General features: G+C 38.8%; 1 long non-coding RNA gene across 2 annotated transcripts in view; it reads right to left on the bottom strand.

Moving 5' to 3' along the window:
- Positions 1 to 15166: 15166 nt before the first annotated feature.
- LOC118341529 overlaps positions 15167 to 22240 on the bottom strand; it is a 16225-nt gene continuing 9151 nt past the window's right edge. For both annotated transcript variants that reach the window (XR_004797437.1, XR_004797436.1), the window contains one exon: positions 15167 to 15493. This is a non-coding gene — a long non-coding RNA (uncharacterized LOC118341529). The remainder of the gene's footprint in view (positions 15494 to 22240) is intronic.

Raw genomic sequence — 22240 nt, 5'->3', positions numbered from 1 at the left:
GTGCACATCCACTGAGAATGGACTTTACAGTGAAGTAGGAGACATCTTGTGTCCAGCAGGAAAACTTTAGAAATGAACAACATTTGCATATTCAGAGATTCTGGAGGTTTTAATGAGGTAAAAGGAGGAAAATACTTTTTTTTAATGTGGAAATTACACTTTTTAGTGGGGAAAAATACATCAGACACAATGTTCCAAGAAGACTATTTGTGCAGTATGTCTTAATACGTGTCTGTGAGGGGATGTTTAAATACAGAAAAAATTAACACTAACTTAAAGCACCAAAGGAGAAGTGTTAATTGACATACATACTGATGTTAGTTCATGCAGTTTTTCTGGGGGGAGGGGGTTGCTGAAAAAGCTGTTAATGTATGCGTGTTGCGTGGCTGGGGGTTTAAAAAAGTTTGGGATGTAGAAAAAACATCTTGACATTTTGTCGATGCATTTTATATCCTTTATATATTTTTTAGGGTTGTTTTGCATTGTGCTCTCTTGCATATTCTTCAATTATGCCGAACTGTGTGACAAGTGTAAAGACTTTTCCCTCGAGTACAAATTTATTCTTATGTTTCGTCGTCCCGTGTCATTTTAATTAGCAGAAGTCAAACCATAACCACACAGTTCTGCAAAACGGATGAAGCCTAAAATCAACTCTGCACCTAAATCTTCACGCTAATCCACAATAAAACTCCATAATCTATCATGAAAAGTCATCATTAAAGGTCTCCTGCTAAGCATAGATGAATCAGGGCTGTGTATTAACAGGGATTGACTGTAAGTGCGTTTCTAATCTATAATGATGGCTATCACCCATGCTGACATCTGCTCTTTGTGGTGATCAGGAATAAATACAGGAAGTGAAAACGGCGCTTGCCTTAATGATGTGATAGGATAACACAGAGCGCTTGTTCAACCGTATAGATCTTATGCAACCAGAGCTGAAACTCAAATATAGAAAACACAAATTAGCTTATGAAAAACAGGTAATGTAAAAACAGCTGCTACAGTTGCCTCTTTATTTTGCCTTTGAACTTCCCACTTGCACCGCCAGAAATCAGTTCCAATTACGCAATAAGCTGAAAAGATGCAGTACATCTTACAGAACAACAGACTACATCAAATGCATTGTACTTTCATCATTCACAGCAGCAAAAAAATCTCTCTGTTAGCCAGGGGAAACAGTGTTAATGCGCAGGAAGAGCCATCTCAACTGTCTAGACACACTGACAAACAGAAAACCCCGAACTACGGTGGGCTAGCTAGAGGAAGTCATTTGGAAGAAACATGGCTCCCTAGTATAAATAGCCTGTACAGGGCATGTGTACTGACAGATTAAACCATCTTTGAAGTCTGCCATACATCAGTTGAAAACTCCCTTCCCCTGCTCTTTAAGCTAATAAGCTTAAATCTTCCTGCATCCAAAGCTGCTCCTCCGTGAAAAAAAAAAAAAAAGACGAAGAAGAGGAAAAAAAACCTTTTAATCCCGGCTTTGATGATACATTATGTGCTGCTGGAAAGAACACTCAAAGTTCCCCCTGAAACTTAAAAGTGACATGGACCCCGTCAGGCTGTTCTGGATGGAGGAACCAGCAGAAGGAGCGTCCACATGACAATAGCATTGGCAGCTGGAGGGTTGGAGGGGTTGGGGTGAGAGGGAGTGGGGGGCATTTTTCCATTCTCCATCCGTCATATAATCACTTGTATTTCAACCCAGCCCCATTCCTCAGATATGACGGCGGCAAACAACACGCAGACACAAGCATAAACTCAACGTGACCCTGCTTTCTGCATGTGTAGCACTCGGCGGCTCAGCGAGCGGAGATTAAGCTTTGAGGAGAAGCAGCGTGGGGGCTGAGGTAGTACGGAGAGAGGAGGGAAGGCAAGAGAAGGGGAGAGACGAGGAGCAAGAGATAAAAAAAATGGGGAAGGAGGGTGTGAGACTGAGAGGGGGGAGCAGGATCACAGAGGGAGGAGAGGAGAACTGAGAAAGGGTGAGAAAGGAGAACAGGAGAGAGATAGGGGAGGGAGGCCATGGAGTTCAGATTCGACTGTCATTTTCCAGCAGAGAAAAAGACAGAAAGAGAGAGAGAAAACAGAGTAGTGCAAAGATCTGCTTTCTGGTTTCTATGGCAACAGCAGGCTATTATCCTCAACTGTCATTTATTATGAAGGGATCTGACTTCAGCGAGGGAGGAAGAGAGGGAGAGTGAGAGGGAGAGGGGGAGAGAGGACGGAGAGAGAGGTCAGGCCTCCTGTTTACCTTTGGGAGCAGAGAGAGATATGTGAAGTCAAATGAACTGAGGTGAAACCCGACAAATAGCTGCCTCTCCTCAAATCACATGACAACAGCAGGATCCAGCCCATACTGCCAATACTGCGATATTATTTAGAATCCGAGTGGGCTTTTTTTTCAACATTACTGGGATTGTTTGTTTGTTTTCCATGTCAGGAGGAGAAACAGCGATGGGAATGAAAAGTAAAATTAATATTATTTCATATTCTAAGAAAGACTTACAATCATGGCATTGTGTTTTTACATTTTTCCCAAAAATGATGTGTACTTTACATTACTGCCACTCATTTTAGAGCTTACTTATCTAAAAGTCGCAATACCAAAATGTGAAAAGATGCCATTACAACTATAATCAGCCCTGCATTCAAGTAAAAGCACAAAAGTATTAGCAGCAAAATGTATGTCAAAATACCATAAATACTGGACAAATTTAAATGCACTCAAAACTTAGAGAGATGGGCAGATGAAGAGTTACTTCAACAGTTCATTTTTGAGTTGGGTTTAATTCATGAATGAGTGACTCAAAGGGTTTTGGAGGATTAAGTTATGCTAGCTTACTTCTTTTATTAAGATATTTTGTTAGGATTTACTGTGTATAAATAGCATCAAAAGACACTTTGATGTTGCAGCTGGTCAAGCTTAACCTAACTATTTTATAGACTGTCAATCCCTGCTATTTTATATATGACTTAAATGTTTTGCAATTCAATTCTTTAACTCCCAACCACAGCTGAAGAATAAATATAAAGCAGTGAAAAGATTGACAACAATAAATGAAATTAATACAATAGAAAAAATAAAACTAATAAAACCAATGGCAATTTAGGGCTCAGTATCTTGCACTTTGACATACAGCAGGAGGATCCCTGGCTGTTAGGAGGAGCCAGGGATCGAACCAACAACCTTCCAATCAGTTGACCGCTCTACCTCTGAGCCACAGCCACCTCCAATGATATAAGTACCTAAAGGGGTTCTGCAGCAAATTACATTTCCATATTGTTGGGGGACTCATGAGAGCTCCCAAAATACTGAATCCTACATTTACCATAATGCAACTACATAGGGTCTTTATTTAAACACTACCTTCCAGCATAACGCCCACATCTTTCAAACACCACACCTTCAGTTTGTAACACTGACTTTCTGTTATATATTTTAAGTCTCAAGCGCAAACTAAAATAACCCTCCTCCGCAGCCACAGAAGACAAGGGCTGAGTAGTACTCTGACTAATAAACTGATTTTGATTTGTAAAATTGGTGGAGTTCCTCTTTAAATGCAGTACTTCAGTAAATCTACTTAGTTACTTTCCACCACTGGTGCTTGAACTGTATGTTAGACTGCCATTGCTTTCCATTCATTTCATTACAAATGAACTGACAGAGACCTGAAACTCCACTTTTATAGTTCACAAAGTCATGTTATGCTTGTGCAGTAATACAGTTACAGCTGCAGATAGACTGCAAAAGGAAGCACAGCAACAACCATAAAGTACATTTGACAAATGTGAAAGCAATCCAGTGAGGGATTGTTTATCTCAAGCATGTATTAACCAGAGAGTGAAAGTTACTTCTGGAGAAAGATGGGTGATTGTTGAGTCTTATTCCCTGGTTGTCGTATACAGACAAGAACACCACCTGTTGTGTTTTGTGGTTTGTTATTTGATGACCTGGGAAGTGAACTTGATGATGATGATAAATGATGATTAGATTTCATGTTTTTCAACTAAACTCATGCTACATTTAAAATTAAATGGAAATTCTCACAGTTTCAGGTTGAAAAGGGTAAAATGATGAAAGTAATATCCGTTCAACAACCACAATTTATTTGAATGATGGCAGGCAGATTCATAAGACTAAATGACTTAATGAACGAAGTTCAGATGCTCCATAGAACATGGGTAAGTTTTCACTTGTTGGCATGATATCATTAAATGTGCAATATGTAAGAATTTAGTAATAGTTTAAAAAATTAATAAAAATGATAAACATAATGTGATGAAATAACAGTTTTGATGTTATGTCAAATATGTCCATATTTGTGTTAAACATAATGTCTACTCAACGAAAGTGTAAGAAAATATCGTATTGCAATATTTTATTTTGTGATATTGCATCAATTCTTGATCTAGCTACCGCAAGATTCTGGATTTTTCAGCAAGGGAGAGGGAGAAGATCTCATTTTAAGATTTTTTTAACGAGGTAATTGAACTTTTTTTGTGGATCACATCAGACACAAATTATTATATATTTATAAAGCCAATATGTTTTGACAAAAAAAAAAAAGCCAAACCATTGCAAATTAGAACAGCATAATGTGAAATGGGAAGAAATTTACTCTAGTGAAGAGTAGGACTATATATATTTTTAAATACGCTCAGCCTCTCAGATATATTACAGTATATTTTAGTTCCCTCAGTGTATTGGTACTGTCTGCAATTATGTGAATCATTGAATGGATCCTATTAATCTTGTGTTTTATTTTGTATTTGTTTAATTTATCTATCTTCTCTGTACTCCCACCCTTTTGTCCTATTGCCTTTCTGCTTTTTTGTTGTTGTTCTGAGGTTATCTTGTTAGGTAATTTTTGTTGTTTTTTGTCTTGTGTCATACATGTATTGTTTTGTCTGTATCAATTAAATTTTTTTTTGTATATGTCTTACTCTGGAATAGGATTAGGGAAACGTGAAAAAAACAATTTGAGTTCGAAATTGTAAGTCTTCAAAGTCAAATCAAATGCATTTTTCGTTTTAATTTTTCTGTGTTTTAGGCATGACTGGAGGGGATCTTAAAGAAAAGTTTTAAAGTGATAAATGATGACAATCATGGACAACAGTGAGAATTAACAATTAACATCTGTTGCTACTGTAGCTCAATACCAAGGGATACACTAACTTTTAAAATTAATAGGCTACATAAATAAACAAAAACAACAGCCTAACATTACTGAATATCTAATATCTAATACTGATTACAGCCATAACCCATATCTAATACCAGGTTGATGCAAGATTAAGATGACATTAGAGTGGAAAGGCCAGAGTAGCAGAAGATCCAACAGCTTTATGAATGAATGGAATTTCCCCATATAGCATGCTTATACTGTACATATATGCAGTGTCAGTGAGTGAGCCTGTGTATACAGTAGCACAGAGAAACTGTTGCTGTGACCAAGGTGGAAATGATTATGGAGCAGGAAGCAGCTTTTCCAATTTGAAATGGATAGTCCTGCCCTTGTAGAGTACATGGAAAATATCCCTCCCTCACTTAAACTGCTCCCAGTGCACACACACTTCAACATGAGCAAATAAACACGCATGTGCACGTGCACACATGCGTGCATATACAGGCTTGGCATGTGTACTTCCAGCTTAGTGTATGTTGCGAAAAAGAGCCGGAGAAATGTGGAGAGGAAAGAAAAAAAGAGAGGGATGTGGAGAGGATGGGTGGGGGAGACGACAAGAAATAAGATATGAAGAGGTGGGTGGTATTTGGGTTGAGATGGAAATATCTCTCTCTTGTTTTCCTCTGTCCTCTACCGTCCTGTGTATCTCTCTATCTCCCTCCACTCCTCCCCCCGGCCGGCTCCTGAGTGTTTGGGGGCCGGGCCAGCCAGAGCTCCAGGTGGCCCTGCTCAGTGCTGGAGGGACGGGGCCTTTATGCCATGCACTACCTCAAGGTCAATGGGTTTGTTCTGGCAAGAGCGGCGGCAGTGAATGGGCATCATTACAGTTTCATTACAGCGGGAACTGGCTGAAATGAAAGCCGTATTTAACGTCCAGAAGAGCCACTGCAACTACTTGAAAGCCAGCGGGAGAAAGGGAAAGAGAGGGAGAGACAGAGAGAGATGGTGAAATGAATCTTGATGGGAAGAGAGAAGGACGTCTTTTCAGGTATTACATCTGGAGAGACCAGTTAGGGAAAGGGCTCTCGGTTTTTCATCTGTGAAGGAATTCACAGGGCTGAGGACGAAGTGAATAGCAAAGTATTTTTACAGACAGTAAATTACATCTGGCCCGGCTGTGGCCCACATATCCCACATTCTGGCCCTAGTAAAATGTGAAATTACAGAAGAGGCTCAACCTGAGCCTGGCTGCGGGACCAGGGACGTAACAGAGCCTGATGAGGGCCACCTCCCCAGCCCATGACATGGGGCAGATATTTGGAAAAGTCCCCCACACCCCTACTTAAGTAGTTCATATTCATGAATGGTGGTTCCCAACCCCTTTTATATCATATTATATTTATAAACTTACGACCCCTAATGAAATGAGACACTTTCCGTATATTTTTCAATTATATTCAGTGCATAATAATACAAGTAGAAAGCAACTGATACAATGAACCAATAAAGGATGTTTGTATAAAAAATGTGATTTAATTAATTTCTTATTAATATCAGAGTTTTCCTAATATTTTTATACATTTTTTTCTGTATTTTTTGTATTTTGTCATTTTTAACACTCATACAGACTTTATAGGCTTCTTTTCTACAAAGTTCTGTATTTTCTACTCATTGTTCTATCAGCTCTTTGGTCGTTTTAACTACTTTTCTAATGCAAGACAAGGTTCGTTTGGAAGAGAGTGAAGGCACTGTGAACATACCTTTTCTTTAAAATGTGTATCTTTATTAATCTGAACCTTCAGTTTTTTGCATAGAAACCCAAACAAAATGTAAAATATAGGCATACTAATGTGTATATTCTTAAGGTTTACTTACACCCCTTAAAATCAAGAAGGCCTACATAATTATTAAACATAATTTTACAGTTATTTTTGCTTATATACCTAATGGTGGGGCATATATTTTCGGTGCCATTTTGGGTGTGTTTGATTAGCTGTCAGCAGGATTTTGGAAAAACTACTCATCCAATTTTAATGAAACTTGGTGGAAGGGTGTAGCATGGGCCAAAGAAGAACACATTCAATTTTAGAGTGAATCTGAATTTGTCGCACATACGTGAACCTGTCGTAATGAAGATGAATGGTGCGCTATGACTTATCAGTGATTTATTTTTTAACAGAAGGAATAACCCAATGGGAGGGGGAGGGTTAGGGTTACCCCCATATGTCTGGACGCTACTGAATGATCATAAAAATATTACAGGAATACTACAGGCAGCAGTGTGTCTCTATGATCCTCTTGCTCTTCTACGACTACACATTGCTACTTGTCACTTTGATCATAACGGAGACACCGTTCTACAGAGTACATAGGCAAAAATATAGTTTATAGAATATTATAGATCCAAGACAAAACTGACACAAGGGCGGGACTAAGGAAAAGGCGCAATCCGTCTGCTACTTCAGCACCAGGGACAGCTCCCGGAATTTATCGATACACAGCACAATTAGCCTACTGATATCACAGAGCCATGGTCAGGACCATAGATTCTAACTTAAACAAACCTCAGTCAGATAAGGAATCAATGAGTAGGGCTGATAAGACTAACTATTCCACTAAACAACCCCTCCACCCCTGCTCTCTCTCTGCTGCACAGGAGGGAGAGGGGGAGGCAGCATAACAACTGCCTACTGGTTGAGACTAAACATACAAATAAAACATCAAACAGCCTCCTCAAACATCACTGCAGACTAATTCAGCAGGTATGTAAGAATAAGCAATCAAGAATGTGATTTTTACAGATTAATTTTGAATTCCGGACCTGTCTTTTATTTACTTATTTACTTATATTTAAGTGAATGGTGTGCAGATTTGTATATCAGATATGACTGGAGTATTGGCCTTGGTGGAGTGCCCTTTTAGTTTTTGTAATGGTGTTAGTACAACTGGAAAACACAGGCCCGGTCATACCAGCAAGTAGCACGTCTTTGTAAAGTATGGGTTTGTAGAAGCATGGTGATGTAGGAGCAAGATGGTGAATGCTCTACCCAGCCGGGAATATGCTCGTCAGTCACAATAGCTCCCCAAGCAATGTTCTCTGTGCTGTAGAGTTACTTCAATAATAACAATCATTTCAATAATAACAGGACAATAATGTCCATCGAACCATCTATTCTCATAATTGTCTGTGAACCATGCCACTTTTGTGGAGCATTTTATAATCAGCAAGATTAGCACAGTTGCTTATGTGCACATCCAGCAGTTACAGAGCAACATTAGCATTTTTTGGAGTCATGTTTCTGACGTGATTTTCATCACCTGATGAATGAAAGTTCAATATTCACTCTCGTTTAGCTCTGCTTTTGGTCTCCACCAACCAAATCCTATATCAGGCTCTTTAGCTGCTAAATGCTCCAATATGTCCGCCAGCTAGTCTTGAACTGTGCCTGTCTGCTGTTTAGCAGTAGTGTACAGTGGGTTTTTAGAACCAGCTGCCACTGAAAACGAAGCTATGAGAGCGGTGAGAGCAAACCAAAACAGTTAAGTTGCAGGCTGCAGTTAAGCAATGAAACCCCTTTCCACATGTCACATAGTTTTCAAATTGTAGACGCTTTTGTTATTGGTCAATGGCCAATTTGTGTGTCAAACTTCACCAAAGTGTAACTCAAATTCGTGGATTTACTTAAACCACGAAAGTGAGTAAAGGCTCAAGGCTAGATTAATTGAATCCTGATGTGACAGGGCATTAGTTGTAAATGTCAAAAATGACACTGCTTAAGGTGCATGGAGTTATTTTTGTAATTGTAATAGTAATCAATATGACTAAACTCACCCTGATCATATTATAGATAACATTGCTGGGACTGAGCCATAAATGCCAGATCAGAAACAGAAAGAATTGTAAAAAAAAAGAAATAAAAAAGACAAAACATCCATATTCGGTCAGTATACAATTCTTCTGATGAGTGGATACAAATGTGTGTGCATTTCATTTCATCTTTTGCTTAAAGTAACAGATAAATACATGAATGGTTTAATGGAAATACAAAATGATTTGAGGCCAAGAATGAGAATGCAACAAATAAACTACATGAACTGACACTGTACATGACTTAAAAAAATACAGCTATATATATGTATATATATATTGACACATCCTAAAAAAAAATGGGCATTCATTCATTAGCTAGGTGGTGCCATGTGAAAACTAAGATAAGACTATATATGTCATTTTTATCTCCTTAAATTTGGTTGTCTTTTCAACATAGACAGGTACAGGAAGCGATATTCTTTTGTTCCAGGATGACAAAGTCCTGCCCTGCCCTACTCTGCCTCTGATTGTTCAGCTGAGCAAAAAGGGGCGTGACTTAGGAAGGGTCGGTTCTCAAAATCTGCTGTTATATATATATTTTTTTTTTCATTTTTCAATGAATATAAACTTCAACATATTCTAAACATGCAACACAATCCCTTTCGTAACTACTACTAATGAAAATGCAATGTAGCTTATATAGTTACTTAGTATAGTTATATAGTATAGTTTTCACAGACAAGTGAAAGTGCTGTACAAAGCCCTTACATGAAAACGATAAATAATTTAATATTACAAATAGCATTTTTATCGTAGTGAACTTATTACATATTTGGTGTAAAGCTTATTGCTACCACTCATAATGTACCCATTATAGTCTGAAGGATGCTATTTAGAAGCTTTTTACTTTCCAGAATTCCAATGTGTCTCTTTCAAATTGAGGTCACGTGTAATTCAGATAAAATCCTTCCTAGTCATTGGCAAAATTCAGCACCAACGAAGGAAATAGTGTGACATTATCATTTTATAAATGAATGTGCCTGATTTTGACATTGGAGTACCAAGTACATGAAAGTAGTTTTTCAGGGTTTATTATTTGATATTTAGCCATAACCTTTGGTTGACCATAGCCTAGTAATTAAGTTGCCGAACCTGAACCACAACAACAACAGCTCCCTGACCTCAAAAGAGTGCTCTGAAATTCATAATATACTAATGAATACCTCAGAGCAAGTACATTCAACATGAAAACTTATTTAAGACATGTTGGCTATGAATGATTGCAAAAGTGTCTTCTGGTGACATCTGGCCTGTAATACTAAATACTTGAATGGATGTTTTAAAAAATATATATTTATTCATGAAAAACAATACAATTTGATTTATTTTAGTAAGAGATTATTGCACAGAAATAATACAATCTTAGGACTGTGATAGATATAGATAGATGGCACTTTGCATGCTGTAAGGTAACAGTGCAAAGACAGTAGCTGAGCTCTGCTAAAATGACAGTGAGTACAATCCGGTCCTCATTAATATAGTCGAATGGGCTCTTAAACAAAGATTACATGCTGTACACCACAATTACGACCAAATAACTTTAAGGGTTGTATTCCTCCATGAATCACCGAATCATGCAACAACTGGTACAAACTGGCCATTTTGTCTTTGCTCAAGAAATAAAAAGTTTGAGCTTAATTAGAAATTTATAGCATTAAAACGAGTTTGTTTGATGTTACAAATCATACAATTGGTTAGGGCTAGAGGAAACAATAAATGTAATATTTATAATATAGAGGATGAGGGCATAATTAAGAATTTAAAAATGTAAAAGTAATAATTTGATGAGCTGGAAATCAAATCTAAGTAGACAGAGTTTAAAGCAGAAGTTTGGGATACCACATTCAAAAATCAACAGTCAAAATATATACTATTTCTTAATAAGTAATACATTCAAATTAATATGGGAAAAGACCAGAAAACAAATCTCAGTAATCATGTCAGTATTTTAAGAAAATCTGCTGATTCAAACTTGTCTCTCACACTGTTAAAATGCAGACTGCATCAGTCTTTGTTGTGATCTTTAGTTCATACCATTTATCCAAACCAAAGTTCAACATTTATATGTGTCCCTTTAACATTCATATATTAGGTGCTGCATGTATAAAACTGAAGGATCAGCAGACTTGGTTGGATTTGTGTGGAGACGAGTCTGGGACCTTCGGTTAATGCTGTTATCTAAGCAGGGTGAACTGCTTTGAGAGCAGTGAACACAAATACTTTGCTGACAAATATGTTAAGGAGATAAAATATGTAAAGAGAATGCAGCATCGAGATGGTGAGACCAAGAAATGTTTGGCATTTTTAGGAGAGGAACAAATACATCTTTTTTTTGTATGTGAACCCTTAAGGAACGATCAAGAATAGGTCAATTCATTTTCATTTTAGTCATCAGTAAAAACATTCAAAGCATTTTAGTATTCACATTTTACAATTTAATGTGAACATACGATTCTATCTATTAAATTTCATATTGACAAAAACAATAAATTATATAATAATAATAATAATAATAATAATAATAATAATAATAAAGGGAAAACTCTATAATGTAATAATCAATCCATAATCAAAGGACATGTCTAAATGTTTGGAAGTGCCATGTTTCGGAGGTAAGAAAAGAAGAAAGAAGAAAGTTAGACAGACAACTGCTGTCAACAAAGGCATGAGGACAGAATAATAATAAGAACAATATACCTCCGAGTTTAAATATGTAAAGAAAAGTTTGAGAATGTGTCCCTGAGTATGTGAGACGAGCAAATGTTAAGCATTTAGGAACAAATAAAGGATTTAAATAAAACCATTTTGGTCTATTTTGTCATTTGAACAACCGAAGCAGAAGGGGTTTAACACTAAATAAAGAAATATCCTTTACATCTCTACCATTTTTTTAAGCTGAGTTCCCTCCCTAAGCTCTTGTCAGACATATTTGAGCCAATTTCAAGTGTTGTTTTGTATTTCCTTTTGTTCAGATTTTTGATCTTTCCAATTTTGTTCAACAGCTTCAGGGGTAATATTCTGGACCTGAACCATCTTAAAAAAATTGATTACTGTTGTCTCTGTGAGTTTATATCTTTCATATTGTTGTCTAAATGTGGCTGTGTAAAAAGTCATAATTAAAGATGAAAAAATACCAGTATCAACCCTAAAAATAACATTATCTGCCCTAAAAACGCTCTGATGGCAGCCTATTCACAGCAAAGACCTTTAAATGTGTTGTGTAATCTCAGAGAGGAGATGCAAAAAAAAAGAGGCACAAATAAAATGATAAACAGGATTTAAAGGCGCAAACGATATGAAACCATATCCTTGTTCGTGTCCTCTATCAGTTACTTAGAATCATTTTCCCTCACCCGCCTGTCCCTGCCTCCCTGCCTCGCTCTCTTCTCCCTCTTTCTCTCCCTGAGCCCTGTCCTCAGATGGCTTTTGGCCTACTTTCGGCTGCAGAGAGCTCCAGTGTGTGTGAGCCAAATCTCAGCATGGATTTACAGGCAGAGCGAGCGAGAGATGGAGGGATAGAGGGAGCGAGAGACAGCAAATGAGTGAAAAAAAAAAAAACATGTCAAATAGAGATAGAGGTTCGGCTTCGTGTTGTCGGCGTATCCCTCTTCCTCTACATCTTTGTTCCAACAATCGTGGTTGACATTTTTTACAGATTTGATCACACAGACAGCTTTTCATGCAGACATTGTATGTTACAACAATCCTAATTATCTTGGTCAAATTAACAATAATCCTGAGCATCAGAAATAGGCTTGATGAGCTGTTTATGAGTTGATCATTGCTCTTTAAGCTGTTTTTGGTGTGAAACCTACCTTGCAACTCACAAATTTGACACAAGTAGAAAACTCACAGTTTGACGTCCTCAAAATGTGCGACTGCAGCTAATTTCAAAAGTATGCATCAATGCATCGTATTAAAAACTGTAAATAACGATTGGTTTCCACTGTGCTGTTTGTTTTCTATAATCAGAGGGCTCCGTGGCGACCACACACTGAGGCAACTCACAAGATAACTGTTAATGAAGTCACGTTGAGGTGAGAGGGTTGGGTAATCAAAGTGATGAAAGAAAGTATCAAACTGTCAAAATATACTGTGTATGCTGTCAGTTTATTCCAGACTGAGTTTAAGTTAGAACATAAGAAATGGGCAATTATGTGGTACCCATTATAGTTTTTATACTCTTTTCTGTCTCAGAATGTCATTTAAATCAGTTACTTAAATTATTGATACAGATGATGATCTACTTTATTTTTGTTGAATTCTTTTAAATAAAGGCACCAATTTTATATAGCCATTGATAAACTTTCCTGGTAATTGTCATCAAATAGAAACCAAAATCATTTGTGTTTGTTCATGGATTCTGGTGTTCCATGTTAACATGTTAATATGGAATGAATTATTATTGGTTCACAGATCAGGGTTTACATAACTTTTTATGCATACAGAATAAAAACAGTACTAAAAAGGCAGCAGCATCTCTTTCTTAAACTTTATTTATGTAAACAAGAAATAGTTCAATGAAACACTTAAGAACAACACATAACATTCAGTATTTGCAATTTAAAATTGTATTTGAACACAAGCCTGTATGCATATTGCATATAGATGTAATTACAATTTATAAAAGGAAACAAGTCATAAATTAAAGAATTCTTATCTGACTAAAATGAAAAAATTACTACATTACATGATGAAACAGACACATTTGTTCTTTTACAAATGCTGCTGTCTGGCTCTCATGATGCTCTCTGTAGCTTAATTTAAACATTCTGCTGTCTATACAAGAAGCCCAATAGCCTACAGAAAAATTGCAAATATGGTATTTCTGTATGAAAATCTCACCGAAACAAAGTGTATAACAGGATCCACTTATCTGTAGTGTAGTTTTCTTTCCCCCCATGATATACACACAGCCAAATGCAGATTACCTGATGTGTATCAGTCTGATAGAATAATATAAGAAGCTGATCAAAGACATACAGTGAACAGCTGTTCATTGTATTATAGGGCTTCTGCAATAATGAAGTTCCACAATACGCTGAAAAATCTATCTTAGAAAAAGCACGAATGATCGGTTCCTTCTTTTACAGAACAGTTTTACAGCAATAATTCTGTATAATGTAATACAACTGTGGGGGATTGTATAAGTAAGGACATGACTGTTGTTTTTTCACATTTATAAAATCTCACTTTGCTGCAGTTACTAATCCTCTTGCTGTATCAGCATTTCATATTCCTGTCATTATCACTCTGGCCAATGTAAAACCAAAGATGAATATAACAAGTCCTGGCAAGACCTCTTGGTGTGTTGAAAGTAGTTCTTGGAAATGTGGTGAATCACTGAGGTAGAGGAGGCAGGTTGAGGTTAAATGGACGGCACAAGAAGTTGACACTTCATCGCTGAACAACTTGTGGAATGAATGCCACAGTTTGAAAGTCTGCAGCATCGTGCGTGTGGCATTTTCCTCTAAACGTTAGCAAATAGACTTACGCCGCACATGCTATAATGTTAGCATTATGTAAGCTAAATGTCCACTAAAGTGCTAGCATGAGGCTCAGAATTACTCAGAATAGTGTAAATATTAGCTAGCCTAGTATGATGTACGTTGTTGTAGAAAATGTTAGCTTCTACTACTCTACACCTTGGATGCTAATATGTTAACATGATACCATATTACTCAGAATAATGTAAATGTAAGTATCAGCTAGCTTAGTATAACATATGTTGGAGTTAGTATGACGCATTCTACTACTCGACTACTACTGGAGGCTAATACGTTAGCTAAGGCCATATTAGTGGTGTAAACTAAAATGTAGGCTTGTTATATACTATCACGTAGCCCTGTTGATTTTTTCAAAATGATGCCTACTATCACTTAAAATGGCTACTTTGTGCACTTATCACAGAGCAAGCTAAAGTGTTAGCATGAAGTATACATTCAAATAGTGTGTATTGTATAGTGTAAGCATGATTCATAACTATCTTTAATATATACTTAGGTGTTAGCATGGAGCTAGTTATTACACAGCATAATGTATACAAAAGTGTAAATCACTTAGCATAGTGAATAAGTGTTACTAACACTTAGTTATTATATAATTAGCATACTTAATATGCTATAACATTGGTGCATTTCTTGAAATAACACAAAAGGAGGAGATTTTCAATAAATATTTTATTAACAACAATTTTTTTTTTGTATTACAAAGACAAAAGAAAGACATTCCTCTAGAAAAACATCTTAATATCTCAGTACTGGAACCATATTAACAACAAAAAAAAAAAAAATGCCAGAAGTGTGTGTGTGTGTGTGTGTGTGTACGTCGGTCCAGCTGTATGTATGTAAGGGTCAACATATCATGTACACCACACAAATCTGTGTATGTATGTTTATGGGCAGTTGAGGCTCGCTTCAGTGAGGTTGTCATATGCGTCTCATGTTCACGGACCATTCCTCGACATGTCCTGGCCTGGTTGAAATGGCTAAAAGAGAGAGAGAGACAAAGCTTTTTAACAGCTGGGTCACAATGTACAGCACATACAGTATGTACAGTACATTACTAGCTCACCACAGTGGTACTCATGTATCCTCTTTACCTGTTGAAATGAGCACATGAAAAGCAATAAAAGCTGGCACATGAAACATTTATGAATATTTGGATACTGCAATAAAATGAATATTTGCGTGACAAATTATTTTTTGCCATATTAATGTAGCTTTAATTAGCATGACAAACATGAATTAATAATGTATTATTGTGGTATTGTAGCCCATTTCACACAAACAATCATACACAAATGCATACATCCAATTTCAGTTTACATGGACTAATTACTGCGAGCACGCTGCAAACTTGCTCGTCAACCATCTTTATTAATGTCTTTGTTTGTGTCCATTTACTGTCCAATGTATTTGTGGTCCGCACAGAGGATGTTGTAATATCTCTTGGCAGCTCTGCAGAAACAAACATCACGCCAAAGAATTAATCTTGTTGAAGCAGATTTAAGCCTTTAAACAGGTATAAAAATACCTCCAAAGATAAAATATGAAACATGCCAGATTACATGCCTGTTTAGAAAAGTCCCACAACTCATTCAGAGCTGCTATTAATAAGCCTGACAGTTGAAAGAATTGACAATCATGTGAAATGACAGCATCAAGGCTTTATTTAGACACAACTGTAAGACGTCTCTATTTCAATAGCAGCCCTCTGAAGAGAACACTGGGCTTACTGTACTGCTCTCACATCATTGCTATATTTATTACAAGGGAAAAAGTGGTACTATTATGTTATGTGGTTGTAAAATATAATATCTAGTTATGATCCTTATAAAGCAAACAACCAATTAGATTGTAGAATAAAAACATTTACCTCCTCAAAATTGTCTACCATCATATAAATCACATTACATAAAGGCTACTCTACATAATCTGTACATTATAAATGTAGAGCATATATATTCATTGAATGTGTTCTTTTATATAGTTTGTAATACACATCAGCTCTGATACTGACAAATAGCTGTAAACTGTGTTTTATCTGATGCAATAAAAGAAGATGCATAAAAACAAAACTATACATTTATAATTGTTATATAACTTATACATTTACATTGGAAATTAAATATGCAAGTGACAATATACTTTCACCACCACAGACAACACGTAACATTCAGTGTCACCGAGCTGAACAAGGAAGTACACGATCACAACTAATGAAAAGAAATTTATTTGGATTTGGACAAAAGACTGAAAAGTCACATGTAAAATACAGAGAAGGGCAATTCATGAAACTGATAAGATGATGATAAGAAAATTGTGCTAAAGAAAGGAGGATACAAAAATTGCACTTGGGTAAATGGAATTTGGTGGAGGCTGAAGTGTCTTGTGTTTATTTATAAGTATATAGTGAATGCACATAATGTATGCAGTATTGTAGATACTGTGCATCTGATGTGACACATCAGTTTCCCTGTTATTTTCACTATTGATTTATCTGCTATTATTTATTTGATTACATGTATAAAAAAAAAAATTAAAAAAAATACCTATAAGAGGCCAGGAAGTGACGTCTTTAAATGTCTTGTTTTGCTGACCAACAGTCCAAAAACCAAAGATATTCAGTTTGCTATCATATTGCAGCATTAAACTAAAACAAATTTGTGACACGGAGCAGGTGTGTAAATGTCGTCTTAAAGAACACTGATACAGTGAAAGCCTCAAATTCTGTGAGATTTGTGTCTGCTATAATAGCTTGTCCTGATCCAGCTGTTGTGTGATGTGCCCATCATCCTCAAACAGATAACAGATACAATCCTTCAAAAACTTGCCAGCTCTGTGGAATAAAGAAAGAGAAACCCCCAAAATCAAATCTCTCTATGTGCAGACACACAATAGCTGATCACATCTGCACAGCTTCCTGGTATCAAGGCTGCTGAGGCAGAAAATGATCCAAAACGTTAACCGCAGCCAACGTGCCTCAGCTCTTTCCCTCCAAACGTCCCCAAAAAAAGAAAAAGTTTGAAGCTTTTTGGTTGACGTGGCAGGAAAGGGTTAAATGTTGATTCATCTGGGGATTTCCACCGTGTCTTTAAATCCAATACGACCCGCAGCAGGATAGTGCTGACATTGAAGAGGAGACGGGCTCAGCCTCCAGTTATCAGTACCTGAGTTTCTATTAGGCAGAGACAAAGGGAAGAGTTTGACGTGTGTGTGTGTGTGTGTGTGACTGCTGACACATTGTTGGTGACATTAGTCTCTCTCAGATTAATGAGGTTAGTGTGTAGTCTAGTTAATCTGCTGGTGTGATGTGGCTGCGCACAATCCCCAAGCTCCTTTAAACTGGCTTTAGCCTGAATCAGGGACACACACACACACACACACACACACACACAGCTACAGACAAATCATGCTGAAAACATACTCGTCCACCCAACCGGCACATTTAAAAAAAAACAAAAAACGTCCAGATTGCAGACAAAACAGCATACAGTTTGGCAGCTGATGCACAGACTGAGTGAAAAAAACAACAAGAAAAACAATGAAAGCACTGGATCTGCCCCAAATCCTAAATCTCTCAAAAGTCGGCCAAGCTACATCACTGAGGAGCACCACAGCAATTTCAGCTCTATGGTGAACATACACCGCAGGTGTGCAGTTCCAAGAATGCCCTCCGCTGTTCGCCGGTGCCATAGGTAGTGGGCATTAGCCCACGTGGAGCTGCGACGCCATCTTGTTTCACAGACAGACTGGAAGGAAGGGGCAGTGAACTCCTCTGCAGTGGGAAGAACTGCTAAACACACACACTAACAGACATGCTGACAGATACTGTAGGAAGCACACACACACACACACACACACACAGACGCTGACCAGCTCTGATTATTGATGAGTGTGCTTCTCCCGCCTGCAGCATAGCCGAGGCTGTGTGTTGAAGGGAGTGGCAGAAAAAAACCTGCAGAATGGTGAGTGTAAACGGAGAGAAGCCACCCCTGCTGCCACAAAGAAACGTCTAGGCTCGTCGCCAGCCGTCTCTTAATGCGCCGATCGATGTCACGATCAATAATTTTATTTTGATCCGATCGGGTCGATTCCTCAAACATTTTCTCGTGGCACTTTGGGCGTAACCCTGCAGCAACCCATCCGACACACCCTCCACACAAAAACTCCCCTTTTGACCGGATTTAAGTCATCCACTGCACTGCACCTTCCACAGTCCACCTTAAAAGAGATTACATCAATCAACAGCTGCCTGCTGGCGTTTGGACTCTTTCAAGCCACAAAAACTGCATTTAGACCACTGTGGGAGACCGAAATCTAGACTAGTAAATCTCTGAGACTTACTGGTGCAGGATCTCAGTGAGGCAGGTGTCATTACCGGTCTGACTGACTCACACACCTGAAGCTGCTGGGTAAAAGCTTCCCAGTCAGTCAGTCAAAGAATAAGATTACCATTTTACCCACATTTCATTAAACCTGTCTGAAATGTTGGATCAGATCAGGATTCAGCTCACAGGCTTCCTGATGCAAATCATCCCTTTTGTAAAAAATTCAATCAACATTGGGGCGATGAAGCAGCTTATCTAGGCGGGTATATGGCCACCAGTCGCTCTGTCTGTCTGTCTGTCTGTCTGTCTATCCTCCACGTCTGCCTCAGCCATGGGGACACAGTGTACAGACAGTGTGCGGAGCAGTCGAACAATGGAGAGCAAGCCTGCAGCCCCCTTTTCGAGCTTACCGGCTAGACACTAACTGCTGCAGGTTGGTGTTTGTTCACTGGGCTGAACAAATAAAAAAACGATTTTGAGGCAGAGATACGGCAGAAAACAATAGACACGGGGCTGACAGTGGCGTTACATAAGATAACTGCGAAAGCAGCACATTAGCAGCGCAGAGGGGGTTCAAGTTATAATCCATATTAGTTCATTAACAACAGGACGGAAGCATCTGCGGGAATCCACGCGGTCACGGTTGATACAATCAGACAGAGCGAAGCATCTTTTGCAACATCATATCCAGCTGTTGTCAGCTGAATAAATGCCAATGGCGGAGGGTAAATGATGAATATACCTCAAGGTCAAGAGTAAAAACAAAACTGTTGAAAAGAGGCATTTATTGATCAAAATAAATGAAGCATCAGGGTCACAAGGATCTCAGTCTTTGAACTGAAGCATGTCTGAAAAACATATGTGAATCTTACCCTGTAATAATGCAATATCTAAGCTAACATCCTCTAGAGCATTTCTAGGTGTTCATATGCATCCATGTAGAGCTTTGCAGCAGATATTACCACAACCAATTTCCATTTCCTAAAATCTGGGATCCACAAGTGCATGGGGGGTTTAGCATCCATTTAAATTAAGGGAAGCGCCCATGAGGATGAGCCATCATCAATATTCACGCTACGCCCCATTAAAACCAGATATTAGCTACGGTGTGATGGGCCTAAGTCAAATATTGATGAATCATGTTGTCAAAGCTGCTGTTAAAAAATAGGCTGCAAATGGCTCTCAGGAGAGCGATGGCCTCCTGAGAGCAAGCTGCGAGGTGCAAAGGAGGACGACACGGTAAACTAACCCTTAAAGAACCAGTCGGAAGAGAAAAGAACCTGATGGAAGTGTGCCCTGAAGAGCCGCCATGTGCTGCTTCGCTACAATGACCAACTCAATAGTTATTCAAAAGTCAGAGTGGGATTCATGTTACTGTCGAGGACAAAGCGTGCTGCCACTCCGGAGACCCCAGAATCAAATCAACAGTTGCAGGAGCACTTCACATGTGAAGCATGGACGGTGGCGATGTCGTCGTATAGCGGTGGAAGGCACCACACATTATTCTCAGTGGACATCCCTTGCTGTGCCGTGAGTGTGTTCTCCCCGCCACCTTTACATTTGTGTTAGCATGAGTGAGTGGGCTTCACCATCGCTGAGGGTTCACTGAGGTCAAGCACATAATGTACAGAGCTGTCATGGTCACGCTCGCAACATTACTCTGTGCTGCTCTCAAGTCGGAAAGGTACACAGACGGTTGGAGAAACAAAGGGCTATCACACTGACAGATGCTTCTTTACTTAACTGTATCCACTGGTGTGTGAAGAGGCTAATGCTATCACAGCAGCATTAGCATTATCTCATAAGCTACTGATGCTAACCAGCTGTTTAGCTATTTCTTTACCAGCACCAGCTGCTATTAGTTTAAGTCAGCTAGTGGCTAAGGATGCCAACCAGCATTGGCATCCAAGTAGCATTCCACCTGAAGCTTTTCTTTAAGGTACCTATGCTAATTGTTTTGCTATATAATTAGCTTAAATCCTCAAAACTTGAAGTATTCAGCACAGAATCTTGTTCCTCTGCGTTTGAAAGTCATTTAAAACAGCATTGAGGCCGTGTAACGTTAAAACTATCCATTGAAAAGCCGAATAAAAGACATTCATGAGTCTTACTTGTGTGGAGTAGTATCTAAATGCTACATTAGCATGAGACCACAATAAGAGCTTTATGTGTAAGCACACAAGTAGCATCACGTTCAAGTTTGTCAGTACTGACTGACTGATATCTGATGGGCAAATTTAAATATCAAATACAAATAATTAGTGTAGCCCAATGGCCAAGGGTTGATACAATCAGGCCTCTGTTGAAGTAGGATGATAGCTTCCTGTCATAAATCTAAATGCCTCAGCTCATCCTGCCTTAACTTTGTCACATGACCCTTAAAACAGCATACATGCCGCTACATCCCCATCCTCCTAAACCCAGAGATTTCACCAGTGTATACCGCTCCGTCTGCGGTATCTACCTGATCCACTCTTCATCGTGGCGCACGGTGCAACAGACAGAACACAGATTAAGCCCAGGTGACATGTAACATACAGCAGGATGTGAGCCAAACTGAAAAGTGTGACACGGCGAGCGTGCGGTGAACGCCTTAGCTCACTGCGCCATGGCCTTCCCCCTCTGATCGCCATTGTTCGAGGCGGGAACGTGCGGGAGATAGTGCTGGCCGTGCATCCCTCTCAGCTCCCGAGAGCCTAACCCGTGGACATGAAAGCACAACGTCACAAGTTAGGGTCTCAGGGACGGAGAGAGATGCATCTTCACATGGGCTCCTTTGCCTCCTCACAGCGGCTCCCAGCCCTCAGGATTCAGGATTTCATCTCTTTCTTTGTTAAAGACGCCAAAAGAAATCTTGCGTGTTCCTGAACGAGAAGACTCCCATGCACTGAACCCGTCTTTAAGTCAAACGAGGACTTGGGAGCGTCTGAGCATCCCTTGCACACAGAGCGAGCTCTGTCTGTTACAGACATGCAGCTACGCATCAAACACACACTGAAATTACACACATTAATTGAGCATGCTCATTGCAACCTCCACTGCCCCCGTATGTATTCGTGAACATACAACAAGTGCAAGCCTCAGCCAGACACAACATTGGCCAGCCCCCCCCATATCTCTCTCTCTCTCTCTCTCTCACACACACCCACACACCCACACACATACATGCACCGCTTACTCATCTGCACAATGCGCTGCACCAAAAATAACATCCACATAGTTTAATGGGTCAGTGGCAAGTTCAGGGAGAAGAAGAGGGCACAGGAGAGGTGAGGAGATGGGAGGACGGGAAAGGAAGGAAAAGAACAGGACAGCACAGGAAAGGAAAGGAGAAATGATATGATCTGAAACTAAAGTAAAGGAAGGGAAAGAGAAGTGGTCGTCGTTGTCTTCTTCATGTTC

The sequence above is a fragment of the Morone saxatilis genome, unplaced genomic scaffold, assembly GCF_004916995.1.
Source record: "Morone saxatilis isolate NCDOM2014 unplaced genomic scaffold, NCSU_SB_2.0 Contig8, whole genome shotgun sequence".
Lineage (NCBI taxonomy): Eukaryota > Metazoa > Chordata > Actinopteri > Moronidae > Morone > Morone saxatilis.
The sequence above is the reverse complement of the archived record's forward strand: the minus strand, read 5'-3'. Positions and strand labels throughout refer to the sequence as shown.